We start from the raw sequence: 16,127 nt of genomic DNA, 5'->3' as shown, positions 1-16,127 counted from the left end.
AAGGATGCTGGAACATGAACCAGCATCCACATGGGATCCTGATACCCAGAGGAAGACCCATATGGAGTTCCTGGCTCCTTACTATGGCCTGGCCTAACCCTGGCTGATTTAAGCTTTTGAGGGGTGAACTAGAAAATGGAAGACCTCTCTGTGTCTACCTCTGTTGGCGCTTCCCTCTCTGCCTTAGAAATCAGTGGAAAAACTTACAAATTTTATACTCTATCCTTTCCAAAAATCATTTATTTCTGGTTTCAAGAGATATTTGATTATCCTTTTGATAGTTTTAACTTGTAGAGAAACTTCTACATAGATGGTCATAGATGGAATATGAACTGGAATATGAGCTGAAACTCATTAACCTCAATTAAAAATATGGCAAATCTAGCTTCATAAATGTATTGAATGTAAGCAGGGATTTGACTCATGGGTCAACTAAGGGCTTGCACATTAACAATTGCGTATCCTACAGTGATTTTTTTTGAGAAAATTAACCTTGCTTTAAAAATCACATTGAAGCAAATTTGCTTACTGTTTTAAAGAATTACTTATTTTAGAAAGAAGATACCCATTTTATCAGTTGCAGAGACAGAATTGGTCAGTAAAAGAATGCATTACTAGAGTCTTAGAGCATACGAGAACTCTGTGCTTTCCACTCAATTTTCTTGTGAAGTTAAACTGCTATAAATGATAAAAATTATTTTAAAAGGTATAAACAAAGCAGAGTCCTTTTGCTATGTCAAATATAATTCATTAATACTGGTATAGAAATATCTTTAAATTTAGTTGTCTGCTTTGAAATAAATAATATAGCAATCCCTTCTCTTAGCTGTACGTGTAAGAATTATCCTTTCTTGGAAATGGTATTACTAGTACTATAGAAATGAATCTTTCTTTACTTGGCTTTACACAGTTTAATATATTGTCATTTATGAAATATTCTCAAATTATAATAAATACTCTGGATGACTCTGGGCAAATTGTGTGTTACAGAGGATATTTTCAGTCATTTCAAGCTGCAGGTAGACATGTAAGGTAGATGTTAAGCACAATTACATATTTCAGTATTCACCTCTTGAGTAATGATTTGGTAGATTTTGCTATGTCCCATATATTTTGATATGTTGTGTTGCCATCCTTGTTCATTTCAGGAACCTTTTAAAAATTTCCCTTTTGATTTCTTCTATGACCCTCTGTTCATTCAGTAGCGTGGTGTTTAGTCTCCAAGTATTTGCATAAAGTAAAATTTGTTCACTTCACATAAATAAGTTTTTATTTAAAAACAGAATAAATACGTTTCTGTATATGTACTGTAGATACTGTAAAAATGACCTATATGTAAAGTTTCACATTTGTTTTTTAGCAGAAACAAAAGCAATGAGGTGAAAGCCATAAAAATACTTTAAATACCCTAATATATACTAAGGTGACCTGAACTGATGACATCTGTTCCTAAAAATTTAAATGACTGTCTTAGCATCTTTGTGGGGAAAAAAAACTGTATCCTTTAGGCAAAGGAATTCATTGTTGATATCATGTGTTCTTTTTAAACTGTTTTACAAGTAAGGGTTATAAAACTAAGTATGATAATGTTAAGTACTTATTCTTTTATGTCTAACTGTGATAATATAAATACATTCCTTAATATTGTAATGGTTGTGTAATACTCTGAGTGGACATATCTCTGTTTAAAAATCATTCTTTGAGATAATTAGCATTGGTTTTAATTATTTTGCTGTCGTATGTAGCTTAAAGGAAAATGTTTACTCAGCTAAGAAGGATGAGTTTCATCTTGTGTTTATTTCTTTTATTGAAGCTAATTATAATTTCTTCTTGCATAGATTCCCGAATATGGAATTAGAACCCTTGGAAAAGAGTTTAGGTCCCTGGATAAAAGGATTAGTTTGCTTTCAAAGCAATGGTTGCAATAAACTCTTTGGTATTCACATGCACAAAAATCTGTTAGATTAGTACCACAGAGTCATGTTCTGCTAATAATGTGTTTATACAATTTGAATAATATAAGCATAATCCACTATTACCAATCTTGACCTGTCAGATTTAAGCATGTGATTGTATCATCTTTGGTAGTAACCATTTGAATTCATTGCCTGTTATATTTTGCATATTCATTATTTGAGATGTGGTATGCTAGGTAAAATAAAGCACAGAGGCCAGGTTGGGCACAGGAAAGGGGCATTAAGTAGCCACTTATAATGCCTCAGCGCATTTTAAAGTGTGTGATTTCCAGTACTAGCTCCTCTGCTTCCCATTCAGCACTCTACTATTGTGCCTGGAAGACATCCGATGATGACTCAGGTGCCTGAATTCCTGCCACCCACTTGGGAGATTCAAATGGAGTTCGTGTTCTGATTTCAGCCTGTCCCACCCTGGGTTGTTGCAGCCTTTTGGGAAATGAACCTTTCTTGCCTTCTCTCTTACTCTGGCTTTTTAATAGATAAATCTTTTTTTTTCTTTTTTGTCCAGGTACAGGTATTCACATAGACAAAGAGGCATTGCGTGATTCTGTGCCAAGGTATCGATTTAATACAACCTTTAAATTAAACTATGACTTTTGCAGTCATGTTTTGACATTTCTATATTTTTGAAAATTTCCAACATGTTTAAAAATAGAGACTCATGCTGTCAAATATATATAAGTATATTATATATAATATATATTCACAAAATAGCAAAATATACTACAAGAATAAATTTCAAAACCATTGTGATAAATAGAGGGAGACATAGAGACCACATATTGTATGATTCCACTTATGTGAAATGGAAATTCCATTGATGAAATGTCCTGAAACAGTAAACAGAGACACAGAGTAATGGTTACTTTGGACTGGGAATGGTAGTGACTGTAAATGGTATTACATTTTAGGGTGATGGAAATGTTCTAAAATTAGATTTCAGCAATGTTTGCACAACTCTAAATATTCTAAAGTTCATTGAAATGTAAACTCAAAGTAGTGAATTTTAGGGTATTTAGAGTTAAACCGGGAAATACCATGGAAGTACTCTAGGAGTCTTAGGCTCTGTGAGCGTCTGCAATTAACTACTTGGATGTCCTGAAGAAAGTCTGTTCTTTTGTTTCCTCATTCTGTCTAGCAAACTACTTCCTATCCTTGAAGACTCCACATCTGCTGTTGCTCACCACTGTAACTCCAGCTAACACCCATGCATCCATTTGGTTAATGAATATAAAGGGGCATCATTATAGATATGTATATATACTCCTCAAATTGTGGTAGGTTACATATTGATAAACTCAATGTAAATGGAAAATATAAGTTAAAATGCATGTTGACTAATGAACCATTAACCATAGCTTAGTGAAAAGCATGCTGGAAGATTTGATTGTTTTTCCTGTTGGTCATGAAGCTGACTGAACTGCAACTTTTGCCACCATCTAGAATCAGGAAAGGATGCTGCTGCATATTCTACCATGGAAAAATATTAAAATCCAAATTTAGGACTATGATTTCTAATGAATATGTTTTTCTCAGCATAGTTAAGTTCAAAATCCTTAGTCAAACCTGGGACCCCTGAATTAATCATCTCATTAATGACTAAGATTTGGAAATCTGGTCTCTTCCACATATAGGAAAACAAAGGCTGTCACACGTTAGTAACCTGTACTGGATTGTGTAGTCAGTGCACTGATTTCTCTGTTTTATTGGTGTACACTCTATACACTGCTGACATATTCCACTGCATCTCATAAATATGCAATTATTATATGTTAATCAAGTTTTAAAAACACTATTTAAGGAGATGGAAATTTTAAATAACCTGGTTTGATCACTCATTGAATATGTGTATCAAATTCTTATGTTCCTTAAATATGTACAATTGAAATTAATTTGAGAGCTATAGCTTAATCTTAAAAAAAACTGGAGGTTAGATTTGGCATAAACAAGGAAAAACTGTCTAGGTTGTATCTGATAGAAGTCCTTTGTGTTGTTCTTTCTCCATCCCAGAATTGCCATCTTCTTTAGAAAAGGTACATATCATTGTAGTCTAAATTTGTGAGAGCAAGGGTTGCTATTATGGCAGGTAAAGCCTCAGCTGCCTGCATCTTATATCAACACTGGTTTGATCCCAGATGTTCCATTTCTGCTCTAGCTCCCTGTTACTGCATCCGTAGAAGTAGCAGAGGATGACACAAATGCTTGGGTTCCTGCACTCATGTGGGAGACCCGGAAGAAGCTCCAGAGTCCTAGCTTTGGATTGGACCAGCTCTAGGTGTTGTCCTTTGAAGAGTGAACCAGCAGAGGAACCAATGTCTTTATGGCTTTTCCTCTCTGTAACTCTGCCTTCCAAACAAATGAATGCATCTTTAATCAAATGTGAGGACCACTCAATTTTGGTTATATTTTTCTGGAAATGCAGAATCTGCTTGTCTATAATAATGAAAAGTGTTTCTGTACTTTCTGAAGTGTAACACAGGCCCTATCGATTTATGATGAGCAATCCATTTAACATCCCAAACGGAGTGAAAAGTGACATGGTTTTTAGAAGAACTGAAAAAAATTGTGAAAGTTACAAAACTGAAAATATTGATAATGCATGTTTCTTTTGTTTATTTTTAAAGACCATTTTAAGTAGGAAATTTTATCAAAATTACTGCTGTGCCAAATTAGTGTGACTCTTTGCAACTTTGGTAAAGAGATTAAACCTCTAGGAAAGTAAGCATAGACATGTGGGGAACTATAGATACTTACATTCTTGATTATGGTAAATATTAATATCATTTGGAATCGCCAAAAATCTCTGCATATACATTAAAACTTGGATTTCCATTAAGTAAGAAAAACTGTAGTATTAAGGTATGAAAGAAAGTTAATATTTTTCATCTACCCTTGTATTACGGTTATCTCCATAAATGAGAAGTATATCCTAAATTTAGAAACCTAGCAATTTGGAAATTTCTTGTTTTCGTTGAGCTCCTTTCAAAGAACTTTCATTGACATTCATTGGCAAAGCAAACACTGAAATATGCTGTGATGAGTAACTTAAAGGGACATTTTTGAAATTCCAGATAATGAAGTAATCCAAATGAGGTGATATGGATAAGGTCAACAAACAAAAATTTCTATGTTTTGTTTTTATCAATCAAAATAGCCACAAATATAAACACATATTCATTGAATATTCAAGATTTAACACATACATTAAATTGTCATATATTTTAAGTGATTTATTGCTAATCTAAATCTCCTATGTTTTCAAAGCATAAGTAGTATACATAGTTAACAATTTTTAAATTAATATGTAGACTGTGTTCCAGAATTGACTCGTTTAAGGTAATATATAACCAGTCAAGGATGACATTTTCTTCCATGGAGCTTCTACAATTATGTATCTGCTACATCACTACACAAACATGTATTGTTTTCCATCATTCTTTACATCACTGTCTGGTTTTATTATTCATCCTTGTGCATTGATTTATCATCTGTTTTCACGACATTGATCCAGTCTAGATTGACATTCCCTATGGAAAAGGACTGAATATTTTGTTTTGAAGTGGCCTCTAATGCCTCAAAAACAACTGGCATGCATGTCAGACCATTAATTCTGCTTGTTGAATAGTTGCAGAGAAGATGCTTTGCTGAGCATTCTTTTCCATTTGACCCAGGTTGGGTAAGCTGATGCATAAGAGTATTTCAGAATGTCCATGGTAAAATGGAATTAAGCAGTACATTTATTATTGAGTAAAGGATTTTGAAACCCATGAAGATTTAAAATGATATGCATTTCTAGGAACTTTCTGATGACCCTTCATACATATACTAGCAGAAGTGTACAATATTCTTATCTCGTGTTTATAAATGAGTAAGAAGTGTTCTTCCTTTATTATATTATTTAAAATTACAGAAAATTGCTTTAGGAATTTTAATGAACATTTAAAAAAAATTTAAGTGTAAGGTGAATAAATGACATGTATTTCACAATACAGCTTTGAAACATAGTGATGTTTCCCATCCTACCCTCCCTCCAGCCCCTGTTCCTCACCTACTCTCCTCCTCCCTTTCTTCTTTCCTCTTTTTAAATTTTTATAATGGCATTCTTTTAGTTTACTTAATACTCATAGGATCAATATTACAGTATGTAAAGAATTCAACAAATAACAAGGAGAATAAAGCACTGTTTCTCAAGAATATAAACAAAAACTGTAAACAGAAACAGTAATCAAATCCCAGAGTGTCAATCTTGCACCTGTAGATTATATTTATTTATACTCTATGTATTAGTTACCTCATATCAGGAAAAACATGACATTTTCTTGATGCTGAGTAGTATTCCATGGCATATTTATGTGACCTTTTGTTTACCCAGTCATCTGTTGATTGAAATCTGGTATGATTCCAAATATTAGTTCTTGTGAATGCTGTAGTAATCATGGGCATACAAATAAGTCTCTTGTATTCTGATTTCATTTCATTTGGACAATTTCCCGGGAATGACATGGCTCAGTTATATTGAAGATATATTTTCAGATCTCTGAAGAATCTACATATTGTCTTCTGTCATGATTGCACTAATTTACATTCTGGCCAATAATGGACTAGGGCATCTTTTCCCCCACATCCCCACAAGCATATTCATTCATTCATTCATTCATTCATTTTAGATTATATTTACATAGTTGATCAGTATGAGTGTGACTTCAAATAGACTCTCAGTAGAGTATTTTGTTTCACTTGTAATGACAATCCTGTTATCTGCAGACCTTCATAACTTGACTTCCTCCTTTCCAATTTGTATCCTTTCAATTACTTCTTTTTTATTTTTGGGTTTTTTTTAAAATTACATTGCATTATGTGACACAGTTTTATAGGTACTGGGATTCTCCCGCCCCCTCCCCAAACCCTCCCGCCATGGTGGATTACTCCACCTTGTTGCATTACCACAGTTCAAGATCAGTTGAGATTCTTTCATTGCAAGCATATACCAAGCATAGATTCCAGCATCTTATTGTCCAGACAAATTCCGCGGCTTGTTGGAGAGACCATCTCTGGTCTGAAGGTAGAGCTGGCTGAGTATCATCCCCATCAATTAAAAACCCCAACCTAACATCAGCAGCAATTTACAGTGTTATGGAATTAATTGACATAGATTGAGTAACCAACATGCTTAAAAAAAAATGCAAGTTCTTTGCCACATCCTGTGACGCCTTCGTTGACATTTCAATTTTAGTTTATACATGACTGGATTCTATACACCTTAAAATGGCTACTGGTTCTGACTAAAATTTCTAGGACTGCGTTGAAAAGCAGTGGTAGTGTGGGCATCCTTTTCTGCTTCTGGATTTTACTTGAAAGACTTTTTAAGTTTTCCCCATTCAATTTGATGTTGTCTATGGGTTTTTTTTCACGTTTCCTTCATCGCGTTGAGGAATGCTCCTTCTGAACCCTATTTATTTAAAGGGCTTGTCATGAGAGGATATTTTATAAATTGATTTTCCTGCATGTATTGAGATAATCATGTGGTTTTTATTCCTCGGCATGTAATGTGGTCTGTCACAATTACTGATTTGTATATGTTTGAATCATCCCTGAATACAAGGGATAAATCCCACTTGGTCTGGATAAAAGAGCTTTCTGATGTGTTCTTGGATTCAATTAGCTGGTATTTTGGTGAAGATTTTTACATCTATGTTTGTCATGGATATTGGTCTATAGTTCTCTATTTTATCTTTTTCTGGCTTTGGAATTATAGTGATGCTGACATAATAGAAGGAATTTGAAATTATTCCCTCCGTTAAAGCTGTTTTGAATAGTTTCAGAAGAATTGGAATTATTTCTTTATTAAGAGTTTAGTAGACTTCATCAGTAATGCCATATGATTCCGAGCTCTTACTTGGAAGGCCCTTTATTACTGAGTCATTTTCCATTCTGTAGAATCTCCAATGCAGAATTCTCTCCAACTCTCCTATGAGGATAAATTTTGTCATCGTTTCTTTCACTAGCTATGTGTGGTCAAAATCAGCATGCTTTTCCCTATTCAGACATCTTAGCCACCCTCATTGCTGGACTTAAAAATACATATAACATACTGACAAAAGAATAATTGTAAATGCTAAATTTCTTCAAGCCAAATTTGAGAACTGATTACTTTGTTACCTCGAAATATACTTTCTTATTCTAATGTGTATTTATTAAAACTATCATTTATATTTATAGTTTATAAATTATCAGATCAAATGTTATATCAAAAAAGTAATAATTGCAATCCTCTAGGGCTTTAGGCTGGCATTGAAGTATTTGTTTTAGAATGTATAGTTTTAAAATATTCATTAATAACATCTGTAAAATAATAGCTAAAACAATTGTTTCCTTAAATTTTTTCTTTAGTTGGAATATTAAGCTATAAGTTTTGAAAAATATGTTTATTAGAGAGAGAGGGAGATAGAGAACTCCCATCCATTGGCTCACTGCCCAAATTCTGGCATGGAAGTCAGAGAGTCAGTACAGTTTTTCCACATGGATGGCAGAAACCAAATGACTTGAGTTCTTAAATTCATTATCATTAGCCAAAAGATGGAATCAGAAAATGGAGCAAGAGTCTTTTTTTGTTTTCTAAGATGTATTTATTTATTTATTTATTTTCAAAATAAACGTTAACAAAGAGAGGCACTGCCTTCAGCAGGTTCATTCCCCACATGTCTTAAACAGCCTAGAGCTGCACCAGATCAAAGCGAAAAGCCAGAAGCTAGGACTTCCTTCCAGGACTTCCACATGAGTAGCACGGGCCCTGAGACTTAGGCTGTCTTCCATTGTTTTCTTCCAGGCCATTATTAGGGAACTGGATGGGAAATGTAGCTACTTTGGAATGCCAACATTGCAGAGTTTTACCTGCTATAAAGCATGGATCTTAATTACTATATCAAGCACTTACTCCATGAGCTGTAGCTTTGTTCATAAAAACTTACATGTGTAAATAAGTTTAATTTGGTTTTATAAATATCCTAGAAGAAATTATTTAAAATTTAAACCTAATGGAAACTACAGTGCATCCAATTTATACAAGCATGAGTTTTGTTGTATTTTTAAAAACTTAAATATATTTTTTTACATAAGAGGAGTTCTGAGCACAATTTTTTTTAATTATTTACTTTAGGTGACGAAAAGGTGAGTACTGAATTTGCTGCCTCCCATGTATCTAAGCATCTTGTTTTCTTAAATAGTATCATCTCAACTTTGAGAGCATTTGTTTTAAATTTTGACTTAATCATCTCTTGGGTTTATAAACACGATCTGGCTACTTAAACTTGGTGCCTCAGTTTAATTTTCTGAAAAACATGGATCAAAACCCAATAAATAGAAAAAGCCATTGTGGGAAATTAGTTAAATCACTGCTTGTGTTCCTATTCTGGATGATCCCAGATAACGTACCTTTGAGCCAGCACATGACAGCCCAAATACTTGGTTTTCTGCCACCCCCATGAAATATCCAGATAGTTATTTATTTATGTATCTATCTACTTAATTACTGTTTTATAGGTAAGTTTTTAAATTGTATTTTATTTGAATGGAAAGTTAGAGTCATGGAGAGAAATCTTCCACCTGCTGACTCATTTTTCTGAGGTCCATGATAGCCAGGGATACTCAGGCTGAAGCCAGGAGCCTAGAGTCCCATTTGGGTCTTCCACGTGGTTAGCAGGGGCTCAAGGACTCAGCCATGCTCCACACTGCTCTCCCAAGCAAATCATCAGGGAGGTCAATTGGAAGTTCAGCAGTCAGCACTGGAATTGCTACTCACATATAATACATGAGTCACAGGTAGCAGGTTAACCTGTACCAGAGCACCAACCCCACATTTTAATATGTTATCACAGATTTGACTATGCGACCAATATAAATAAATGATTCCTGCAACTTTAAAAGTAGCTTAATTGCTGTTCCCTAAAGTCTATGTATAAATTCCATATGAAGGATGCAACACAATGGCTCGATTGACTAATCCTCCCGCTTCAAACACCAAGATTTCATGTGGGTGCCAGTTTGTGTACTGGCTGCCCCACTTTCCATCCAGCTCCCTGCTGTGGCCTAGGAAAGCAGAGGAGGACAGCCCAAAGCTTTGGGACCCCTGCACCCATGTAGGAGACCCAGAAGAGGCTCCTGGCTCCTAGCTTCAGACTGGCTCAGCTCTAGCCATTGGGGTCACTTGCTGAGCAAACCAGCAAATGGAAGATCTTTCTCTGTCTCTCCTTCTCTCTGTAAATAGCGAAATTCTGGGCAAATTAAGACTCTGTGATGGACTGTGACAATCAGTGGATTCTTCAATGACCTAATCGAGCTGGGAGTGATGTGACTGGCAGCGATCCATAACTGGAGGGCTGTTAAGACCACTTGAGCAAGTATCTCAGAGCATGCCCCACATCTGGGACTTTGGGCGGGTGGGAGACTGGGTGGGGATTCTCCCTCAATATCCCCCTTCACCTCAGATACATAAATAGTATAATAAAATATATATTAAAAAAATAAATAAATCTAAAAATAAGTCCACGTCAAATGAAAAGTTTTCCTAACTCAATTATATACCTTTGAAATATTTCTACCTATAAATATGCATTCAAAATTGTTCAACTTTTAGTTGTTAAGTGAAAACATTGTTCTATTATTTGTGTAACTCAGGAACAAAATTGAGGTAAACATTGTAAAATAGGATAATTTTCATGCTGTATAATAATCAACCAAAATTTAGTAACTGACAATTAATAAATATATGAAGAACACATGAAATTTTGCAGATATATTTCTCATTTATTTAGAATTTTAGAAGTATATGAAATTTATGTATAGAAATTCAATGTGGATACTAAAATATTTTAGTTTGTTATGCACATTAATTATGAATATTCCATTTATATTATAGTATTTACTTTCTATGTTTATCTGGCTGAAATATTAAATCTACTAAAAGTACTATAACTGTTATTGTTTTGTATTTCCCATAGTTTGTTCCAAGAGCACATATTTGATATTTGTTTATCTGATTTTGGTCACCAATCTCAAAAGAAATGGAAAAATATTGCCCTCACTTTATTGCAATAATGAATTATAAGAAAGGTGTAATTAAATAATGAAGTAGCCTGTTGTCTTCACTTAACTTTGCTAATGTATTCCTTTTAGTGTTGTAACAAACTGTCAACCAGTGTAATTATGTGATTTGCATTTAAAATGAGGTGAAACTTTGAAGTGGAAAAATATATTGCTCTAAAAAGATTAGACTTAATTCTTAATTCTAGGTGCTTAAAACCTGGAAGCAGCCAAAATGCCCATCAATAGAAGACTGGATAAGAAAGCTATGGTTCATCTACTCTATGGAATACTACTCAGCTATTAAAAAAAACGAAATGCAGTTCTTTGTGGTCAAATGGGCCCGACTGGAATCCATCATGCTAAGAGAAATGAACCAATCCCAAAAAGTTAAATACCACATGTTTGTCTTAATCTGAGATGAAAAGATGACAACTTGGAAGATAGTACCTGTATATTGTAATATTAGTGCAATCTCTAACAACCTGTATCCAATGCAATAAGATAATGCGATATAATCTATAAACCAACAATTAATGTCAGAATACTTAAGATCTACATAGAAAAACTGTAAAACCTACAATACCCTCAATACGCTATGTTAACCTGTAATGGGGAGGGAGTGCAAGGAAATCTTTCAGGACCATAAAAAGAGTGAGGAAAAAGTACAATATAGCCTATCAAGATCAAATCTGGTAATTCATAGACAACAGATTCAAAGTGGCACTAAACAACAATAAAACTACTATACCAATGCATGAGGGGGGAATCAGGTGCGATCCTGACAACCTCTTATCAGGAGGTCATGTGCGTGGAGCAGGGGGGCACTCCAGAGTGGAGCAGGTGGTAAGGAGGAAGCTTGGATCCCAACCATGAAGACTCTCAGACCTTCACCACAAACTATTAATACGAGCAAGAAGGACTGTATCCCAACTGCCAAGGAAGCCACAGGGAATTGGATGCCCTCGGAGGCCGAGTACTCTGAGGTCACCCACCCCCAACCGGAGCTTCCGCAGGGGATGGAAGAAGTCCAAACGCTACCGCGCAGAAACCAACGTCATCGGAAAGACAACCAGAAGCCCTGAGCGGTCCGCAGAAACAGAAGAACAATAAACGTCCTTCGGGACCAGGGAGGAGAGCTTTCTCTGGTCCGAGCCTGGCTCCACCTCTAGACCCCCGCCCTCCCTCGCAATGACCATCGGGATCGCTTCGAAAACCCCTCACAGCAAACAATCATACAAACTAAAAAAAAAAACCTAAAATAAATAGACAAACAACAGAAAGTAGAGCTTGAAATCTGACAGGAAAGAGCTGGCGTGGATTGGCTCATGCCTCGCTGGGTGGGACACAAAGATTAGTCACTCCTCACCATGGTGTTGAGGATTTTCCTGCACCCCCCCCAAAAAAAATGTGTTCTGTACCTTAATTGTCGACAAATATCTTGTTAGAGTTACAAGCCAGTCTAGATTATCCCAAAATCTGCCAAGATCAACAAAATTATACTTCAACACAACAAATGGCTAAATACTAAAATGAAATAGACACGAGACAGCTGAATTGTACCTTATAGCCATTTTAAGGTATATAGCAGCCAGTCCTGTATATAAACTAAAATTAAAATGTCAATGAGCTAATCATAGGTTGTGGTTAGGACTTGCTTTTTTTTTTTTTTTAAAACATACTGGTTACTCAAAACCATGTCAATTCCATAATATTGCAAATTGCTGTTAATGTTATATTAGGACTCTTAATTGACTGGGATGATATTCTACCAGCTCTAACTTCGGACCAGAAATGGTCTCCCCAAAAAACTGTTCAACCCATCTGGACAATAAGTAGCTGGACTCTATGCTTGGTATATGTTTGCAAGGAAAGAATCTTGATTGAATTTGAACTGTAATGCTGCATCAAGGTGGAGGAATCCACCAGGGGGGGGAGGGGAGAGGGAGGGGTAGGGGAATTCCCAGAGCCTATGAAACTGTCACATAATGCAAAATAATTAATAAAAAAAAATACTGCATCAAGGTGGAGGAATCCACCGGGGGGGAGGGGGAGAGGTGGGGGGATTCCCAGAGCCTATGAAACTGTCACATAATGCAAAAAATTAATAATAAAAAAAGAATATAAACCAAAATTGAAATATCTATGAAGAAGTCACAGGATGTGGTTGAGAACCTGCATTTTCCTATTAACATATTGGTTAATCAATACCATGTCAATTAATACCATAATGTTGTAAACTGTTGTAAATATTATGTTGGGGCTTTTAATTGATTGGGGTGATACTCTGCTGGCTCCACCTTCAGACCAGAGATGATCTCACCAAGAAACCATTGAACTTACCAGGACAATAAGATGCTGGACTTTATGCTTGGTAAATACCTCCAATGAAAGAATCTCAACTGAATTTGAACTATGGTAATGCAACAAGGTGGAGGAATCCACCATGGGGGGAGGGTTTGGGGGAATCCCAGTGCCTATAAAAATGTGTCACATAATGCAATGTAATTAATAAAACTAAAAAAAAAAAAAAGAAAAAAATTCTAGGTGCTATACTGTTTGCAAGGTACCAGTCAGACCAACAGTCTCAACAGCTGTGAAAGGCAACAAAAACAAAGAAATGAATTCCACATGTTTTTGGCCCTAGAGAGGCAGCAATACATCCATGTATTTGAGCCAATCAAAAATGAAATGTTCTCTAAAACAAAAGTATTACTATTGTTACAGTATATAATGTAATTCTTCTGGGGCTTTGGCTTTTGTCCCTAATTGATTATGATTTAATAGATGAATAGACAAATAATAAAGATGACTTTGGAATAGTATCAAGGATTCTCACAGAAAACCATTATTAAAGCACAGATGTTGATACAACCAAGTCTTTATATTTGGAATACAAATATGTAATTATATTGTAAACATTGCTGATACAACACTTTTAAACTTTCATTGCTGGATACTTGATAAATATTTGTTGAATATATTGGATGTGTTAATAAGAAACAAGCATAAAATCATCTCTAATGCATGTCCTTTTCAATGTCTACCAGTGAAAATCCCCTTTAAGTTACAAGGATACATAGCTAACAAAGATCAGTGCAAGTTATATCTCATGGATTTTGATTTTTTTTTGTGTTAGTTTCATCTCTTCAACACATTTTCTTCTGATTAAATTCTTCAGTGACTCATAGATCATACAGTAGCATTTTCTTCAAGAAGGTTCTTGATTTTCTTTTACATTTCTTCAGCAACACGTTAATCATTCAGTAACATGTTATTTAACTTCGTGATGTTTTTAATTTGTTCTTTCTGTTGTTGATTCTGTTTTGTGGCTTTTCATTTAAGGGGATGCATAGTAACTGTGTAGTGCAGACTATCATATCTAGTACCATGTTATTTAACTTCATGGTGTTCTAAATTTCTATTTTTCTTCCTGTTGTTGATTTTGTACTGTAGCTTTTCATTTAAGGGGATGTACAGTAACTGTAATAGAGACTGTCATATGGAGATGTGAGGAGACAATGTAGTATGCATTTCTACTTCCAGACAAAGATGGACTTACAATGAAACTGTTCACTATATCTTGACAATAGGATGCTGGACTCTCTGCCATTGTCCATGCCCACAATAATGAACATAGGACTGTGTATGAAGAACTATGTTATAGTAATGATAAAGGGGAACACAGTGATGGGGGAGGGAATTGGGAAGGGGATAAGGGAAATCTCAGGGTCTATGCAACTGTATCAAAAAAAGAATTAAAAAAAAAGCAACTGAAAAAAATATGTCATATACACATTTCCCACATTATCTTTTATAATAATTCATGCTAATATGAAATAATCAATATTCATGAATGTGTGTGAATCTGGTTTAATATGAACAGCAAATTCACCTACTTACTTAAAAGTGCATATTTGACTCATGTGTATCCTTTTATACTATGCATAATCCATTAATCCTAAAGAAATTTACTAAGTGAAGATACTTTCTTATGTACCATTACCTTCTACTGGAAAAGAAGTTTCAGAGAAACATTAAAATTATCCTCAGAGGTCCATTTCGAGATACCAACCCAGTTATTGTAGGAAATTATATGAGCTTTTTTTAAAAAAAAAAGTATAACAAAAAAATCAACTCTAGTACAAAAACAGCAACAAAAACTTAAAACAGCAGAGAAGCAGGAGATGGGCACTCAGTTTCAGTTGGTCATGAAATTAAACTTAGATTCATAAGTAGCAGACCTCATTTGCGCATCTCTAAGACAATGGTACTTTTTACCTGGATGGTTTCTGCTTGTTCTCAAGCTGTGTATGTATTTGATACTTCTGGAAGTACATTAAGCTTTCATTAAATCTAAGGAATGAAAGAATGTTAATCCCCTTAGATAGTGTATCTTGATTTTTTTTAACATGTAGTGACTTTTTTCATCTAATTTGCCTTGAAAAAAAAACCTTTCTTATAATAAATGTAACACTCATGCAAAAATATATACCCAAATGTACTGCTAATTATATATTACAAGCCAAAAAAACTCAATTGCCCTCCCTTCAAGATGTGAAATATTACACTACCAAATGCCTCTGTCTACACCATCCTATCTAGCTTACTCCTTTGATTTTAAGAACAATTACTTTCTTAAATGTAATTTTCTTGTACAAAATAAAAATGCATCCCTAGATTGGCATGAACTTCAAAATTTATATCAATGCAAAAAATGAATCAAGATTTCTTTCTTTTTGCATTTGATTTATTAATGTGAATTTCACCTATGATGTCTTGTAAGTCTGTAATTCTCATGGTCATCACCTTTTTGGGTTCTTGAGTAAACATGTAAAAATTTGTTTCATATTCATTTTATTGAAAAGTGGTTTTGTCATTTTCACTAATTTTCTATAAAATGTATGAACAAACATTCATGTTCTTGTGTCCCAGTAGATGCATGAATTTGTTTCTGTTAGGTATATTTCCAGAGAGGAGCTTTGTGAGAGTAATCCTAAAGTATTTTCCAAAGTGAAAATATATGAGAATTCTTCTTGCCTTAATAATTTTGGTAGTATTTCATATTGTCAA

Source organism: Ochotona princeps, chromosome X, assembly GCF_030435755.1.
Source record: "Ochotona princeps isolate mOchPri1 chromosome X, mOchPri1.hap1, whole genome shotgun sequence".
Lineage (NCBI taxonomy): Eukaryota > Metazoa > Chordata > Mammalia > Lagomorpha > Ochotonidae > Ochotona > Ochotona princeps.
The sequence above is the reverse complement of the archived record's forward strand: the minus strand, read 5'-3'. Positions refer to the sequence as shown.